This window comes from Mytilus galloprovincialis, chromosome 4 (assembly GCF_965363235.1).
Source record: "Mytilus galloprovincialis chromosome 4, xbMytGall1.hap1.1, whole genome shotgun sequence".
NCBI lineage: Eukaryota > Metazoa > Mollusca > Bivalvia > Mytilida > Mytilidae > Mytilus > Mytilus galloprovincialis.
Genome location: NC_134841.1, coordinates 87,462,707 through 87,481,574, shown reverse-complemented (window position 1 = coordinate 87,481,574; position 18,868 = coordinate 87,462,707). Strand labels below are relative to the sequence as shown.

The following is an 18,868-nucleotide window of genomic DNA, read 5'->3' as shown; positions in this document are numbered from 1 at the left end:
ATACCTTTGTCAATCATTTCTAACACAAATAATATCATACTATAGTATGAGTCACTGAATAAAATGGTCTAATTTTAACATGGAAACTTCTATCATAAATAAATATTATAAATGAATAGTTCAAAACATTGTTTTGTAGGTGTATATTTTATAGCTTTGTCTTCTAAGATGAAGTTATTGTGCAATTGTGATTCGAATAACATTTTGTATACAAATTACTGATCTGCTGACAATAAAGGGAAATAATTTACATTACAAATAATCAGCAAAATTTTGTTCTGTCTGACAAATATCAAATTTCCCCATTTAATTTGTTTGTAACATTATTTCTGTTATTATTTAACTTTTATCCTCTGTTCTAAAACGAAAGATGAAACTTATTTAATGATGAAAGACGATTAACAGCTGTTTTGCAAAATGTTGAATTGTTTAAAGTATAAGGGATTGTCTACCAAGGAGCACAAGATAACTTATAAGCAGTATTTTGCAAAACCTTTCTAATTTGTGTTCTACATGCCCTTCAACTTCATACTAATTTTGCATTTCATTTTTTTTTATGAATTTTTTGTAGGCAAAATCATAAGCCTCGTATCATTGATTAAATTTTATGTGTACATTTAAACTCAATATAAATTATTTCCCTTTAATGACAGCAGATCAGTAATTTGTATAGAAAATGTTATTCGAATCACAATTGCACAATAACTTCATCTTAGAAGACAAAGCTATTAAATATACACCTACAAAACAATGTTTTGAACTATTCATTTATAATATTTATTTATGATAGAAGTTTCCATGTCAAAATTATACCATTTTATTCAGTGACTCATACTATAGTAAGCTATTATTTTTGTTAGAAATGATTGGCAAAAGTATCAACTGACTGGATCTGAATGGTAAGTAATACTTTTTATTTGACAGCACTCACTTCTTACTAACAACATTTCACTTGAGCAATCTGCTAAAATATTTTACCAGTTGATCAGTTAGTTGGAGTAGAAATCTGACTGCAATTTGGTAAACTGTTTTGGTCTTTGCAAATGTGATACCCCAAAGGTCACTGGATAAGCACTGTAAAATGTTCATGCACTTATATTGTTTTTTTTTCAATGACAATAAATTACCAAATGTATATCATTTCAGAATTACATTGACATTCCCTTTAAATGACAAAACCATATCCTGAAGACAAAGAAACTACAGATTCTGCCATAGAAAAAACAAGAAACACACCAATAAGAACAACCTCAGTAACTCCGAAACCCACAATGTTAAATGTTAGTGAAGATTATACCATGCAAGCGAAATGTACTTCTGAAATGATATTTCCTTAGTCCACAATAAAACTTTTCAGATATAAATTCTAGAGTGTATGAACTAAACCATAAGTTAGTCAATTATAAATTTAAAATTGATTTTTGAATTTTTAATTTGAAATATATTTAACAAAATTGTTTAAACTACATATACAGTTTTGTTATTATCTTACAAAAGCAATGATAGGATAGATACAACAGAAAAATATTTCACCAAATTTGAATTTAATTGGGTGTTCTGATTCCTTACTCAAAAGATGATACAGAATATTTACAGAATATTCTATATAAACTCATCATTTATACACAAAAATTAAAAATTTGTAGATATGGTAACATGTCAAATTTAAATATTTTTTTTCTAATTCCAGAATTTAAAGATAGCAGGAAGAGCTGCATTTATTGCAACAAACACTATTGTTCAAATGATCTTTTGGCTGTATATCATTAAATATTTTCATTTCAAAAATTGAAATTGCTGGTAAACCAAAATTGTCTGATGTATATATTTGGAACAGAAAAGATGAAAATTTCAATATGAATATCTAAATAAAATCTTATTGTTCCACTTACCTAATAATAGTTATCAAATGGACACAATAAAAAATTCAGGTTAATAAGAAAAATCTAAATTGACAATCAGAAACTACTTGTAAATATTGGAAAAGAGGTTTACAATACCAGTAAATTCTTAGTTATGCATGTTATATCTTTGCAGACATATCGAGGGCACTTGGCAAATTCTCATCTGATATTTTAAACATCAATGAATTTTATTATCTAAAGAATTAAACTGTCTCGTCACAACTCAATTATACATCTTCTGCTGCTATGCTACACCTTTTATGACTCAAACATCTCATCAGTTGCATCTGTAACAAAAACAATCAATTCAGAAATTAATGTGATGCATGTTTTTATATGTCAATTTCGAAATTAGAGACAAGTTATAATATTTAAAATTACTTTACATTCTTATTACAGTTATTAATTAAATAAAAGAACTGTTAAGACAAATTTGTTATAAAATTTCAAACTGTTGTTGAAGGGGAAAACTGTAGGTAGGTCTAGTATAGAATATTTATATAAGTTTAAACTCTTATAGTTCAGGGCATATACATTTAAATGTTGAAAATATGCTGCAAACTCCTATTTTTATTACCTTTGAATAAAATAGTGCATATGAACTTTCTGTTCTTGGATATAATTTTTCATTAAACTTCACATTAAATTTTAGCCACAAATAGAGTTCTTATGGCAAATTGCATTATCTTTATTTTCAGATTTGCAATCTAAAAAACAACTACAGAATTTAAACCTAAAGTTTGCTCTTTGCATTTTAACATGAAGCATCTTTTTGTCAAATTGTTCAGGAAAAAAACTAATTCCATTGCCTATCAAATATTAACATAAACTTAAGCAAACTGTAATGTACTAACATGTGGCCAGTCCTATATTCATGAGTCCATCTTCATCTGTCGAGGAGGGCAACATATACTAGATGCTGTATCTGTAACAAAAACTATCAATTAACATCTCCTTTAAATAGAGGCTATTTGCTGATTCAAGTTTTCAGAATTTAATCTTTGAATTAGCGTGTCAACGTTACATTAAAACCTAAAGCTTGCTCTTTGCAGAAGACTACTTTTAACATTTTTTGATTTGAGCGTCACTGATGAGTCTTTTGTAGACGAAACATGCGTCTGGCGTAAATATTAAATTTTAATTCAGGTATCTATGTTGAGTTTATTTACAAGTCCCATTTTAACATGAAGCATCTTTTTGTCAAATTGTTGAGGAAAAAAACTAATTCCATTGCCTATCAAATATAAACATAAACTTGCTCTTTGCAGAAGACTACTTTTAACATTTTTTGATTTGAGCGTCACTGATGAGTCTTTTGTAGACGAAACATGCGTCTGGCGTAAATATTAAATTTTAATTCAGGTATCTATGTTGAGTTTATTTACAAGTCCCATTTTAACATGAAGCATCTTTTTGTCAAATTGTTGAGGAAAAAAACTAATTCCATTGCCTATCAAATATAAACATAAACTTAAGCAAACTGTAATGTACTTACATGTGGCCAGTCCTATACTCATGAGTCTTCATCTGTGGCGGAGGGCAACATATACTAGATGCTGTATCTGTAACAAAAACTATCAATTAACATTTCCTTTAAATAGAGGCTATTTGCTGATTCAAGTTAGAAGCTATTTGCTGTTTCAAGTTTTCAGAATTTAATCTTTGAATTAGCGTGTCAATGCTACATTAAAACCTAACGCTTGCTCTTTGCAGAGGACTGCTTTTAACATTTTTTGATTTGAGCATCACTGATGAGTCTTTTGTAGACGAAACATGCGTCTGGCGTAAATATTAAATTTTAATCCAGGTATCTATGATGAGTTTATTTACAAGTCCCATTTTAACATGAAGCATCTTTTTGTCAAATTGTTCAGGAAAAAAACTAATTCCATTGCCTATCAAATATTAACATAAACTTAAGCAAACTGTAATGTACTAACATGTGGCCAGTCCTATATTCATGAGTCCATCTTCATCTGTCGAGGAGGGCAACATATACTAGATGCTGTATCTGTAACAAAAACTATCAATTAACATCTCCTTTAAATAGAGGCTATTTGCTGATTCAAGTTTTCAGAATTTAATCTTTGAATTAGCGTGTCAACGTTACATTAAAACCTAAAGCTTGCTCTTTGCAGAAGACTACTTTTAACATTTTTTGATTTGAGCGTCACTGATGAGTCTTTTGTAGACGAAACATGCGTCTGGCGTAAATATTAAATTTTAATTCAGGTATCTATGTTGAGTTTATTTACAAGTCCCATTTTAACATGAAGCATCTTTTTGTCAAATTGTTCAGGAAAAAAACTAATTCCATTGCCTATCAAATATAAACATAAACTTAAGCAAACTGTAATGTACTTACATGTGGCCAGTCCTATACTCATGAGTCTTCATCTGTGGTGGAGGGCAACATATACTAGATGCTGTATCTGTAACAAAAACTATCAATTAACATTTCCTTTAAATAGAGGCTATTTGCTGATTCAAGTTAGAAGCTATTTGCTGTTTCAAGTTTTCAGAATTTAATCTTTGAATTAGCGTGTCAATGCTACATTAAAACCTAACGCTTGCTCTTTGCAGAGGACTGCTTTTAACATTTTTTGATTTGAGCATCACTGATGAGTCTTTTGTAGACGAAACATGCGTCTGGCGTAAATATTAAATTTTAATCCAGGTATCTATGATGAGTTTATTTACAAGTCCCATTTTAACACGAAGCATCTTTTTGTCAAATTGTTCAGGAAAAAAACTAATTCCATTGCCTATCAAATATTAACATAAACTTAAGCAAACTGTAATGTACTAACATGTGGCCAGTCCTATATTCATGAGTCCATCTTCATCTGTTGAGGAGGGCAACATATACTAGATGCTGTATCTGTAACAAAAACTATCAATTAACATCTCCTTTAAATAGAGGCTATTTGCTGATTCAAGTTTTCAGAATTTAATCTTTGAATTAGCGTGTCAACGTTACATTAAAACCTAAAGCTTTCTCTTTGCAGAAGACTACTTTTAACATTTTTTGATTTGAGCGTCACTGATGAGTCTTTTGTAGACGAAACATGCGTCTGGCGTAAATATTAAATTTTAATTCAGGTATCTATGTTGAGTTTATTTACAAGTCCCATTTTAACATGAAGCATCTTTTTGTCAAATTGTTCAGGAAAAAAACTAATTCCATTGCCTATCAAATATAAACATAAACTTAAGCAAACTGTAATGTACTTACATGTGGCCAGTCCTATACTCATGAGTCTTCATCTGTGGCGGAGGGCAACATATACTAGATGCTGTATCTGTAACAAAAACTATCAATTAACATTTCCTTTAAATAGAGGCTATTTGCTGATTCAAGTTAGAAGCTATTTGCTGTTTCAAGTTTTCAGAATTTAATCTTTGAATTAGCGTGTCAATGCTACATTAAAACCTAACGCTTGCTCTTTGCAGAGGACTGCTTTTAACATTTTTTGATTTGAGCATCACTGATGAGTCTTTTGTAGACGAAACATGCGTCTGGCGTAAATATTAAATTTTAATCCAGGTATCTATGATGAGTTTATTTACAAGTCCCATTTTAACATGAAGCATCTTTTTGTCAAATTGTTCAGGAAAAAAACTAATTCCATTGCCTATCAAATATTAACATAAACTTAAGCAAACTGTAATGTACTAACATGTGGCCAGTCCTATATTCATGAGTCCATCTTCATCTGTCGAGGAGGGCAACATATACTAGATGCTGTATCTGTAACAAAAACTATCAATTAACATCTCCTTTAAATAGAGGCTATTTGCTGATTCAAGTTTTCAGAATTTAATCTTTGAATTAGCGTGTCAACGTTACATTAAAACCTAAAGCTTGCTCTTTGCAGAAGACTACTTTTAACATTTTTTGATTTGAGCGTCACTGATGAGTCTTTTGTAGACGAAACATGCGTCTAGCGTAAATATTAAATTTTAATTCAGGTATCTATGTTGAGTTTATTTACAAGTCCCATTTTAACATGAAGCATCTTTTTGTCAAATTGTTCAGGAAAAAAACTAATTCCATTGCCTATCAAATATAAACATAAACTTAAGCAAACTGTAATGTACTTACATGTGGCCAGTCCTATACTCATGAGTCTTCATCTGTGGCGGAGGGCAACATATAGTAGATGCTGTATCTGTAACAAAAACTATCAATTAACATTTCCTTTAAATAGAGGCTATTTGCTGATTCAAGTTAGAAGCTATTTGCTGTTTCAAGTTTTCAGAATTTAATCTTTGAATTAGCGTGTCAATGCTACATTAAAACCTAACGCTTGCTCTTTGCAGAGGACTGCTTTTAACATTTTTTGATTTGAGCATCACTGATGAGTCTTTTGTAGACGAAACATGCGTCTGGCGTAAATATTAAATTTTAATCCAGGTATCTATGATGAGTTTATTTACAAGTCCCATTTTAACATGAAGCATCTTTTTGTCAAATTGTTCAGGAAAAAAACTAATTCCATTGCCTATCAAATATTAACATAAACTTAAGCAAACTGTAATGTACTAACATGTGGCCAGTCCTATATTCATGAGTCCATCTTCATCTGTCGAGGAGGGCAACATATACTAGATGCTGTATCTGTAACAAAAACTATCAATTAACATCTCCTTTAAATAGAGGCTATTTGCTGATTCAAGTTATCAGAATTTAATCTTTGAATTAGCGTGTCAACGTTACATTAAAACCTAAAGCTTGCTCTTTGCAGAAGACTACTTTTAACATTTTTTGATTTGAGCGTCACTGATGAGTCTTTTGTAGACGAAACATGCGTCTGGCGTAAATATTAAATTTTAATTCAGGTATCTATGTTGAGTTTATTTACAAGTCCCATTTTAACATGAAGCATCTTTTTGTCAAATTGTTCAGGAAAAAAACTAATTCCATTGCCTATCAAATATTAACATAAACTTAAGCAAACTGTAATGTACTAACATGTGGACAGTCCTATATTCATGAGTCCATCTTCATCTGTCGAGGAGGGCAACATATACTAGATGCTGTATCTGTAACAAAAACTATCAATTAACATCTCCTTTAAATAGAGGCTATTTGCTGATTCAAGTTTTCAGAATTTAATCTTTGAATTAGCGTGTCAACGTTACATTAAAACCTAAAGCTTTCTCTTTGCAGAAGACTACTTTTAACATTTTTTGATTTGAGCGTCACTGATGAGTCTTTTGTAGACGAAACATGCGTCAGGCGTAAATATTAAATTTTAATTCAGGTATCTATGTTGAGTTTATTTACAAGTCCCATTTTAACATGAAGCATCTTTTTGTCAAATTGTTCAGGAAAAAAACTAATTCCATTGCCTATCAAATATAAACATAAACTTAAGCAAACTGTAATGTACTTACATGTGGCCAGTCCTATACTCATGAGTCTTCATCTGTGGCGGAGGGCAACATATACTAGATGCTGTATCTGTAACAAAAACTATCAATTAACATTTCCTTTAAATAGAGGCTATTTGCTGATTCAAGTTAGAAGCTATTTGCTGTTTCAAGTTTTCAGAATTTAATCTTTGAATTAGCGTGTCAATGCTACATTAAAACCTAACGCTTGCTCTTTGCAGAGGACTGCTTTTAACATTTTTTGATTTGAGCATCACTGATGAGTCTTTTGTAGACGAAACATGCGTCTGACGTAAATATTAAATTTTAATCCAGGTATCTATGATGAGTTTATTTACAAGTCCCATTTTAACATGAAGCATCTTTTTGTCAAATTGTTCAGGAAAAAAACTAATTCCATTGCCTATCAAATATTAACATAAACTTAAGCAAACTGTAATGTACTAACATGTGGCCAGTCCTATATTCATGAGTCCATCTTCATCTGTCGAGGAGGGCAACATATACTAGATGCTGTATCTGTAACAAAAACTATCAATTAACATCTCCTTTAAATAGAGGCTATTTGCTGATTCAAGTTTTCAGAATTTAATCTTTGAATTAGCGTGTCAACTTTACATTAAAACCTAAAGCTTGCTCTTTGCAGAAGATTACTTTTAACATTTTTTGATTTGAGCGTCACTGATGAGTCTTTTGTAGACGAAACATGCGTCTGGCGTAAATATTAAATTTTAATTCAGGTATCTATGTTGAGTTTATTTACAAGTCCCATTTTAACATGAAGCATCTTTTTGTCAAATTGTTCAGGAAAAAAACTAATTCCATTGCCTATCAAATATAAACATAAACTTAAGCAAACTGTAATGTACTTACATGTGGCCAGTCCTATACTCATGAGTCTTCATCTGTGGCGGAGGGCAACATATACTAGATGCTGTATCTGTAACAAAAACTATCAATTAACATTTCCTTTAAATAGAGGCTATTTGCTGATTCAAGTTAGAAGCTATTTGCTGTTTCAAGTTTTCAGAATTTAATCTTTGAATTAGCGTGTCAATGCTACATTAAAACCTAACGCTTGCTCTTTGCAGAGGACTGCTTTTAACATTTTTTGATTTGAGCATCACTGATGAGTCTTTTGTAGACGAAACATGCGTCTGGCGTAAATATTAAATTTTAATCCAGGTATCTATGATGAGTTTATTTACAAGTCCCATTTTAACATGAAGCATCTTTTTGTCAAATTGTTCAGGAAAAAAACTAATTCCATTGCCTATCAAATATTAACATAAACTTAAGCAAACTGTAATGTACTAACATGTGGCCAGTCCTATATTCATGAGTCCATCTTCATCTGTCGAGGAGGGCAACATATACTAGATGCTGTATCTGTAACAAAAACTATCAATTAACATCTCCTTTAAATAGAGGCTATTTGCTGATTCAAGTTATCAGAATTTAATCTTTGAATTAGCGTGTCAACGTTACATTAAAACCTAAAGCTTGCTCTTTGCAGAAGACTACTTTTAACATTTTTTGATTTGAGCGTCACTGATGAGTCTTTTGTAGACGAAACATGCGTCTGGCGTAAATATTAAATTTTAATTCAGGTATCTATGTTGAGTTTATTTACAAGTCCCATTTTAACATGAAGCATCTTTTTGTCAAATTGTTCAGGAAAAAAACTAATTCCATTGCCTATCAAATATTAACATAAACTTAAGCAAACTGTAATGTACTAACATGTGGACAGTCCTATATTCATGAGTCCATCTTCATCTGTCGAGGAGGGCAACATATACTAGATGCTGTATCTGTAACAAAAACTATCAATTAACATCTCCTTTAAATAGAGGCTATTTGCTGATTCAAGTTTTCAGAATTTAATCTTTGAATTAGCGTGTCAACGTTACATTAAAACCTAAAGCTTTCTCTTTGCAGAAGACTACTTTTAACATTTTTTGATTTGAGCGTCACTGATGAGTCTTTTGTAGACGAAACATGCGTCAGGCGTAAATATTAAATTTTAATTCAGGTATCTATGTTGAGTTTATTTACAAGTCCCATTTTAACATGAAGCATCTTTTTGTCAAATTGTTCAGGAAAAAAACTAATTCCATTGCCTATCAAATATAAACATAAACTTAAGCAAACTGTAATGTACTTACATGTGGCCAGTCCTATACTCATGAGTCTTCATCTGTGGCGGAGGGCAACATATACTAGATGCTGTATCTGTAACAAAAACTATCAATTAACATTTCCTTTAAATAGAGGCTATTTGCTGATTCAAGTTAGAAGCTATTTGCTGTTTCAAGTTTTCAGAATTTAATCTTTGAATTAGCGTGTCAATGCTACATTAAAACCTAACGCTTGCTCTTTGCAGAGGACTGCTTTTAACATTTTTTGATTTGAGCATCACTGATGAGTCTTTTGTAGACGAAACATGCGTCTGACGTAAATATTAAATTTTAATCCAGGTATCTATGATGAGTTTATTTACAAGTCCCATTTTAACATGAAGCATCTTTTTGTCAAATTGTTCAGGAAAAAAACTAATTCCATTGCCTATCAAATATTAACATAAACTTAAGCAAACTGTAATGTACTAACATGTGGCCAGTCCTATATTCATGAGTCCATCTTCATCTGTCGAGGAGGGCAACATATACTAGATGCTGTATCTGTAACAAAAACTATCAATTAACATCTCCTTTAAATAGAGGCTATTTGCTGATTCAAGTTTTCAGAATTTAATCTTTGAATTAGCGTGTCAACGTTACATTAAAACCTAAAGCTTGCTCTTTGCAGAAGATTACTTTTAACATTTTTTGATTTGAGCGTCACTGATGAGTCTTTTGTAGACGAAACATGCGTCTGGCGTAAATATTAAATTTTAATTCAGGTATCTATGTTGAGTTTATTTACAAGTCCCATTTTAACATGAAGCATCTTTTTGTCAAATTGTTCAGGAAAAAAACTAATTCCATTGCCTATCAAATATAAACATAAACTTAAGCAAACTGTAATGTACTTACATGTGGCCAGTCCTATACTCATGAGTCTTCATCTGTGGCGGAGGGCAACATATACTAGATGCTGTATCTGTAACAAAAACTATCAATTAACATTTCCTTTAAATAGAGGCTATTTGCTGATTCAAGTTAGAAGCTATTTGCTGTTTCAAGTTTTCAGAATTTAATCTTTGAATTAGCGTGTCAATGCTACATTAAAACCTAACGCTTGCTCTTTGCAGAGGACTGCTTTTAACATTTTTTGATTTGAGCATCACTGATGAGTCTTTTGTAGACGAAACATGCGTCTAGCGTAAATATTAAATTTTAATTCAGGTATCTATGATGAGTTTATTTACAAGTCCCATTTTAACATGAAGCATCTTTTTGTCAAATTGTTCAGGAAAAAAACTAATTCCATTGCCTATCAAATATTAACATAAACTTAAGCAAACTGTAATGTACTAACATGTGGCCAGTCCTATATTCATGAGTCCATCTTCATCTGTCGAGGAGGGCAACATATACTAGATGCTGTATCTGTAACAAAAACTATCAATTAACATCTCCTTTAAATAGAGGTTATTTGCTGATTCAAGTTTTCAGAATTTAATCTTTGAATTAGCGTGTCAACGTTACATTAAAACCTAAAGCTTGCTCTTTGCAGAAGACTACTTTTAACATTTTTTGATTTGAGCGTCACTGATGAGTCTTTTGTAGACGAAACATGCGTCTGGCGTAAATATTAAATTTTAATTCAGGTATCTATGTTGAGTTTATTTACAAGTCCCATTTTAACATGAAGCATCTTTTTGTCAAATGGTTGAGGAAAAAAACTAATTCCATTGCCTATCAAATATAAACATAAACTTAAGCAAACTGTAATGTACTTACATGTGGCCAGTCCTATACTCATGAGTCTTCATCTGTGGCGGAGGGCAACATATACTAGATGCTGTATCTGTAACAAAAACTATCAATTAACATTTCCTTTAAATAGAGGCTATTTGCTGATTCAAGTTAGAAGCTATTTGCTGTTTCAAGTTTTCAGAATTTAATCTTTGAATTAGCGTGTCAATGTTACATTAAAACCTAAAGCTTGCTCTTTGCAGAAGACTACTTTTAACATTTTTTGATTTGAGTGTCACTGATGAGTCTTTTGTAGACGAAACATGCGTCTGGCGTACATATTAAATTTTAATTCAGGTATCTATGTTGAGTTTATTTACAAGTCCCATTTTAAGATGAAGCATCTTTTTGTCAAATTGTTGAGAAAAAAAACTAATTCCATTGCCTATCAAATATAAACATAAACTTAAGCAAACTGTAATGTACTTACATGTGGCCAGTCCTATACTCATGAGTCTTCATCTGTGGCGGAGGGCAACATATACTAGATGCTGTATCTGTAACAAAAACTATCAATTAACATTTCCTTTAAATAGAGGCTATTTGCTGATTCAAGTTAGAAGCTATTTGCTGTTTAAGTTTTCAGAATTTAATCTTTGAATTAGCGTGTCAATGCTACATTAAAACCTAACGCTTGCTCTTTGCAGAGGACTGCTTTTAACATTTTTTGATTTGAGCATCACGGATGAGTCTTTTGTAGGCGAAACATGCGTCTGGCGTAAATATTAAATTTTAATCCAGGTATCTATGATGAGTTTATTTACAAGTCCCATTTTAACATGAAGCATCTTTTTGTCAAATTGTTCAGGAAAAAAACTAATTCCATTGCCTATCAAATATTAACATAAACTTAAGCAAACTGTAATGTACTAACATGTGGCCAGTCCTATATTCATGAGTCCATCTTCATCTGTCGAGGAGGGCAACATATACTAGATGCTGTATCTGTAACAAAAACTATCAATTAACATCTCCTTTAAATAGAGGCTATTTGCTGATTCAAGTTTTCAGAATTTAATCTTTGAATTAGCGTGTCAACGTTACATTAAAACCTAAAGCTTGCTCTTTGCAGAAGACTACTTTTAACATTTTTTGATTTGAGCGTCACTGATGAGTCTTTTGTAGACGAAACATGCGTCTGGCGTAAATATTAAATTTTAATTCAGGTATCTATGTTGAGTTTATTTACAAGTCCCATTTTAACATGAAGCATCTTTTTGTCAAATTGTTGAGGAAAAAAACTAATTCCATTGCCTATCAAATATAAACATAAACTTAAGCAAACTGTAATGTACTTACATGTGGCCAGTCCTATACTCATGAGTCTTCATCTGTGGCGGAGGGCAACATATACTAGATGCTGTATCTGTAACAAAAACTATCAATTAACATTTCCTTTAAATAGAGGCTATTTGCTGATTCAAGTTAGAAGCTATTTGCTGTTTCAAGTTTTCAGAATTTAATCTTTGAATTAGCGTGTCAATGCTACATTAAAACCTAACGCTTGCTCTTTGCAGAGGACTGCTTTTAACATTTTTTGATTTGAGCATCACTGATGAGTCTTTTGTAGACGAAACATGCGTCTGGCGTAAATATTAAATTTTAATCCAGGTATCTATGATGAGTTTATTTACAAGTCCCATTTTAACATGAAGCATCTTTTTGTCAAATTGTTCAGGAAAAAAACTAATTCCATTGCCTATCAAATATTAACATAAACTTAAGCAAACTGTAATGTACTAACATGTGGCCAGTCCTATATTCATGAGTCCATCTTCATCTGTCGAGGAGGGCAACATATACTAGATGCTGTATCTGTAACAAAAACTATCAATTAACATCTCCTTTAAATAGAGGCTATTTGCTGATTCAAGTTTTCAGAATTTAATCTTTGAATTAGCGTGTCAACGTTACATTAAAACCTAAAGCTTGCTCTTTGCAGAAGACTACTTTTAACATTTTTTGATTTGAGCGTCACTGATGAGTCTTTTGTAGACGAAACATGCGTCTGGCGTAAATATTAAATTTTAATTCAGGTATCTATGTTGAGTTTATTTACAAGTCCTATTTTAACATGAAGCATCTTTTTGTCAAATTGTTCAGGAAAAAAACTAATTCCATTGCCTATCAAATATAAACATAAACTTAAGCAAACTGTAATGTACTTACATGTGGCCAGTCCTATACTCATGAGTCTTCATCTGTGGCGGAGGGCAACATATACTAGATGCTGTATCTGTAACAAAAACTATCAATTAACATTTCCTTTAAATAGAGGCTATTTGCTGATTCAAGTTAGAAGCTATTTGCTGTTTCAAGTTTTCAGAATTTAATCTTTGAATTAGCGTGTCAATGCTACATTAAAACCTAACGCTTGCTCTTTGCAGAGGACTGCTTTTAACATTTTTTGATTTGAGCATCACTGATGAGTCTTTTGTAGACGAAACATGCGTCTGGCGTAAATATTAAATTTTAATCCAGGTATCTATGATGAGTTTATTTACAAGTCCCATTTTAACATGAAGCATCTTTTTGTCAAATTGTTGAGGAAAAAAACTAATTAATTCCATTGCCTATCAAATATTAACATAAACTTAAGCAAACTGTAATGTACTAACATGTGGCCAGTCCTATATTCATGAGTCCATCTTCATCTGTCGAGGAGGGCAACATATACTAGATGCTGTATCTGTAACAAAAACTATCAATTAACATCTCCTTTAAATAGAGGCTATTTGCTGATTCAAGTTTTCAGAATTTAATCTTTGAATAAGCGTGTCAACGTTACATTAAAACCTAAAGCTTGCTCTTTGCAGAAGACTACTTTTAACATTTTTTGATTTGAGCGTCACTGATGAGTCTTTTGTAGACGAAACATGCGTCTGGCGTAAATATTAAATTTTAATTCAGGTATCAATGTTGAGTTTATTTACAAGTCCCATTTTAACATGAAGCATCTTTTTGTCAAATGGTTCAGGAAAAAAACTAATTCCATTGCCTATCAAATATAAACATAAACTTAAGCAAACTGTAATGTACTTACATGTGGCCAGTCCTATACTCATGAGTCTTCATCTGTGGCGGAGGGCAACATATACTAGATGCTGTATCTGTAACAAAAACTATCAATTAACATTTCCTTTAAATAGAGGCTATTTGCTGATTCAAGTTAGAAGCTATTTGCTGTTTAAGTTTTCAGAATTTAATCTTTGAATTAGCGTGTCAATGCTACATTAAAACCTAACGCTTGCTCTTTGCAGAGGACTGCTTTTAACATTTTTTGATTTGAGCATCACGGATGAGTCTTTTGTAGGCGAAACATGCGTCTGGCGTAAATATTAAATTTTAATCCAGGTATCTATGATGAGTTTATTTACAAGTCCCATTTTAACATGAAGCATCTTTTTGTCAAATTGTTCAGGAAAAAAACTAATTCCATTGCCTATCAAATATTAACATAAACTTAAGCAAACTGTAATGTACTAACATGTGGCCAGTCCTATATTCATGAGTCCATCTTCATCTGTCGAGGAGGGCAACATATACTAGATGCTGTATCTGTAACAAAAACTATCAATTAACATCTCCTTTAAATAGAGGCTATTTGCTGATTCAAGTTTTCAGAATTTAATCTTTGAATTAGCGTGTCAACGTTACATTAAAACCTAAAGCTTGCTCTTTGCAGAAGACTACTTTTAACATTTTTTGATTTGAGCGTCACTGATGAGTCTTTTGTAGACGAAACATGCGTCTGGCGTAAATATTAAATTTTAATTCAGGTATCTATGTTGAGTTTATTTACAAGTCCCATTTTAACATGAAGCATCTTTTTGTCAAATTGTTGAGGAAAAAAACTAATTCCATTGCCTATCAAATATAAACATAAACTTAAGCAAACTGTAATGTACTTACATGTGGCCAGTCCTATACTCATGAGTCTTCATCTGTGGCGGAGGGCAACATATACTAGATGCTGTATCTGTAACAAAAACTATCAATTAACATTTCCTTTAAATAGAGGCTATTTGCTGATTCAAGTTAGAAGCTATTTGCTGTTTCAAGTTTTCAGAATTTAATCTTTGAATTAGCGTGTCAATGCTACATTAAAACCTAACGCTTGCTCTTTGCAGAGGACTGCTTTTAACATTTTTTGATTTGAGCATCACTGATGAGTCTTTTGTAGACGAAACATGCGTCTGGCGTAAATATTAAATTTTAATCCAGGTATCTATGATGAGTTTATTTACAAGTCCCATTTTAACATGAAGCATCTTTTTGTCAAATTGTTCAGGAAAAAAACTAATTCCATTGCCTATCAAATATTAACATAAACTTAAGCAAACTGTAATGTACTAACATGTGGCCAGTCCTATATTCATGAGTCCATCTTCATCTGTCGAGGAGGGCAACATATACTAGATGCTGTATCTGTAACAAAAACTATCAATTAACATCTCCTTTAAATAGAGGCTATTTGCTGATTCAAGTTTTCAGAATTTAATCTTTGAATTAGCGTGTCAACGTTACATTAAAACCTAAAGCTTGCTCTTTGCAGAAGACTACTTTTAACATTTTTTGATTTGAGCGTCACTGATGAGTCTTTTGTAGACGAAACATGCGTCTGGCGTAAATATTAAATTTTAATTCAGGTATCTATGTTGAGTTTATTTACAAGTCCTATTTTAACATGAAGCATCTTTTTGTCAAATTGTTCAGGAAAAAAACTAATTCCATTGCCTATCAAATATAAACATAAACTTAAGCAAACTGTAATGTACTTACATGTGGCCAGTCCTATACTCATGAGTCTTCATCTGTGGCGGAGGGCAACATATACTAGATGCTGTATCTGTAACAAAAACTATCAATTAACATTTCCTTTAAATAGAGGCTATTTGCTGATTCAAGTTAGAAGCTATTTGCTGTTTCAAGTTTTCAGAATTTAATCTTTGAATTAGCGTGTCAATGCTACATTAAAACCTAACGCTTGCTCTTTGCAGAGGACTGCTTTTAACATTTTTTGATTTGAGCATCACTGATGAGTCTTTTGTAGACGAAACATGCGTCTGGCGTAAATATTAAATTTTAATCCAGGTATCTATGATGAGTTTATTTACAAGTCCCATTTTAACATGAAGCATCTTTTTGTCAAATTGTTGAGGAAAAAAACTAATTAATTCCATTGCCTATCAAATATTAACATAAACTTAAGCAAACTGTAATGTACTAACATGTGGCCAGTCCTATATTCATGAGTCCATCTTCATCTGTCGAGGAGGGCAACATATGCTAGATGCTGTATCTGTAACAAAAACTATCAATTAACATCTCCTTTAAATAGAGGCTATTTGCTGATTCAAGTTTTCAGAATTTAATCTTTGAATAAGCGTGTCAACGTTACATTAAAACCTAAAGCTTGCTCTTTGCAGAAGACTACTTTTAACATTTTTTGATTTGAGCGTCACTGATGAGTCTTTTGTAGACGAAACATGCGTCTGGCGTAAATATTAAATTTTAATTCAGGTATCAATGTTGAGTTTATTTACAAGTCCCATTTTAACATGAAGCATCTTTTTGTCAAATGGTTCAGGAAAAAAACTAATTCCATTGCCTATCAAATATAAACATAAACTTAAGCAAACTGTAATGTACTTACATGTGGCCAGTCCTATACTCATGAGTCTTCATCTGTGGCGGAGGGCAACATATACTAGATGCTGTATCTGTAACAAAAACTATCAATTAACATTTCCTTTAAATAGAGGCTATTTGCTGATTCAAGTTAGAAGCTATTTGCTGTTTAAGTTTTCAGAATTTAATCTTTGAATTAGCGTGTCAATGCTACATTAAAACCTAACGCTTGCTCTTTGCAGAGGACTGCTTTTAACATTTTTTGATTTGAGCATCACGGATGAGTCTTTTGTAGACGAAACATGCGTCTGGCGTAAATATTAAATTTTAATCCAGGTATCTATGATGAGTTTATTTACAAGTCCCATTTTAACATGAAGCATCTTTTTGTCAAATTGTTCAGGAAAAAAACTAATTCCATTGCCTATCAAATATTAACATAAACTTAAGCAAACTGTAATGTACTAACATGTGGCCAGTCCTATATTCATGAGTCCATCTTCATCTGTCGAGGAGGGCAACATATACTAGATGCTGTATCTGTAACAAAAACTATCAATTAACATCTCCTTTAAATAGAGGCTATTTGCTGATTCAAGTTTTCAGAATTTAATCTTTGAATTAGCGTGTCAAAGTTACATTAAAACCTAAAGCTTGCTCTTTGCAGAAGACTACTTTTAACATTTTTTGATTTGAGCGTCACTGATGAGTTTTTTGTAGACGAAACATGCGTCTGGCGTAAATATTAAATTTTAATTCAGGTATCTATGTTGAGTTTATTTACAAGTCCTATTTTAACATGAAGCATCTTTTTGTCAAATTGTTCAGGAAAAAAACTAATTCCATTGCCTATCAAATATAAACATAAACTTAAGCAAACTGTAATGTACTTACATGTGGCCAGTCCTACACTCATGAGTCTTCATCTGTGGCGGAGGGCAACATATACTAGATGCTGTATCTGTAACAAAAACTATCAATTAACATTTCCTTTAAATAGAGGCTATTTGCTGATTCAAGTTAGAAGCTATTTGCTGTTTCAAGTTTTCAGAATTTAATCTTTGAATTAGCGTGTCAATGCTACATTAAAACCAAACGCTTGCTCTTTGCAGAGGACTGCTTTTAACATTTTTTGATTTGAGCATCACTGATGAGTCTTTTGTAGACGAAACATGCGTCTGGCGTAAATATTAAATTTTAATCCAGGTATCTATGATGAGTTTATTTACAAGTCCCATTTTAACATGAAGCATCTTTTTGTCAAATTGTTCAGGAAAAAACTAATTCCATTGCCTATCAAATATTAACATAAACTTAAGCAAACTGTAATGTACTAACATGTGGCCAGTCCTATATTCATGAGTCCATCTTCATCTGTCGAGGAGGGCAACATATACTAGATGCTGTATCTGTAACAAAATCTATCAATTAACATCTCCTTTAAATAGAGGTTATTTGCTGATTCAAGTTTTCAGAATTTAATCTTTGAATTAGCGTGTCAACGTTACATTTAAACCTAAAGCTTGCTCTTTGCAGAAGACTACTTTTAACATTTTTTGATTTGAGCGTCACTGATGAGTGTTTTGTGGACGAAACATGCGTCTGGCGTAAATATTAAATTTTAATTCAGGTATCTATGTTGAGTTTATTTACAAGTCTCATTTTAACATGAAGCATCTTTTTGTCAAATTGTTCAGGAAAAAAACTAATTCCATTGCCTATCAAATATTAACATAAACTTAAGCAAACTGTAATGTACTTACATGTGGCCAGTCCTATACTCATGAGTCTTCATCTGTGGCGGAGGGCAACATATACTAGATGCTGTATCTGTAACAAAAACTATCAATTAACATTTCCTTTAAATAGAGGCTATTTGCTGATTCAAGTTAGAAGCTATTTGCTGTTTCAAGTTTTCAGAATTTAATCTTTGAATTAGCGTGTCAACGTTACATTAAAACCTAAAGCTTGCTCTTTGCAGAAGACTACTTTTAACATTTTTTGATTTGAGCG

The 18,868-nt window shown here is 31.8% G+C and overlaps 2 long non-coding RNA genes across 15 annotated transcripts; both read right to left on the bottom strand.

Moving 5' to 3' along the window:
• Positions 1 to 1,083: 1,083 nt before the first annotated feature.
• LOC143073287 (uncharacterized) lies at positions 1,084 to 4,789 on the bottom strand. 2 transcript variants are annotated; one of them, XR_012977467.1, is made up of 6 exons: positions 4,715 to 4,789; positions 4,270 to 4,336; positions 3,845 to 3,915; positions 3,400 to 3,466; positions 2,759 to 2,829; positions 1,084 to 2,191 (listed from the first exon to the last, which is right to left on the bottom strand). It is a non-coding gene; the product is annotated as an uncharacterized LOC143073287 (long non-coding RNA). The 2 variants fall into 2 exon arrangements; XR_012977468.1 differs by lacking the exon at positions 4,270 to 4,336 and having other exon boundaries at positions 4,715 to 4,782.
• Positions 4,790 to 5,136: 347 nt separating this feature from the next.
• Positions 5,137 to 18,725, bottom strand: LOC143073286 (uncharacterized). Of its 13 annotated transcripts, XR_012977454.1 has the most exons (27): positions 18,619 to 18,725; positions 18,194 to 18,264; positions 17,325 to 17,395; positions 16,881 to 16,947; positions 16,007 to 16,073; positions 15,582 to 15,652; positions 15,137 to 15,203; positions 14,712 to 14,782; positions 14,268 to 14,334; positions 13,843 to 13,913; positions 13,394 to 13,460; positions 12,969 to 13,039; positions 12,524 to 12,590; positions 12,099 to 12,169; positions 11,655 to 11,721; positions 11,210 to 11,276; positions 10,785 to 10,855; positions 10,340 to 10,406; positions 9,915 to 9,985; positions 9,470 to 9,536; positions 8,620 to 8,690; positions 8,175 to 8,241; positions 7,750 to 7,820; positions 7,305 to 7,371; positions 6,455 to 6,525; positions 5,585 to 5,655; positions 5,137 to 5,206 (listed from the first exon to the last, which is right to left on the bottom strand). It is a non-coding gene; the product is annotated as an uncharacterized LOC143073286 (long non-coding RNA). The 13 variants fall into 13 exon arrangements; XR_012977459.1 differs by lacking the exon at positions 7,750 to 7,820; XR_012977460.1 differs by lacking the exon at positions 8,175 to 8,241.
• Between the last annotated feature and the right edge of the window lie 143 nt (positions 18,726 to 18,868).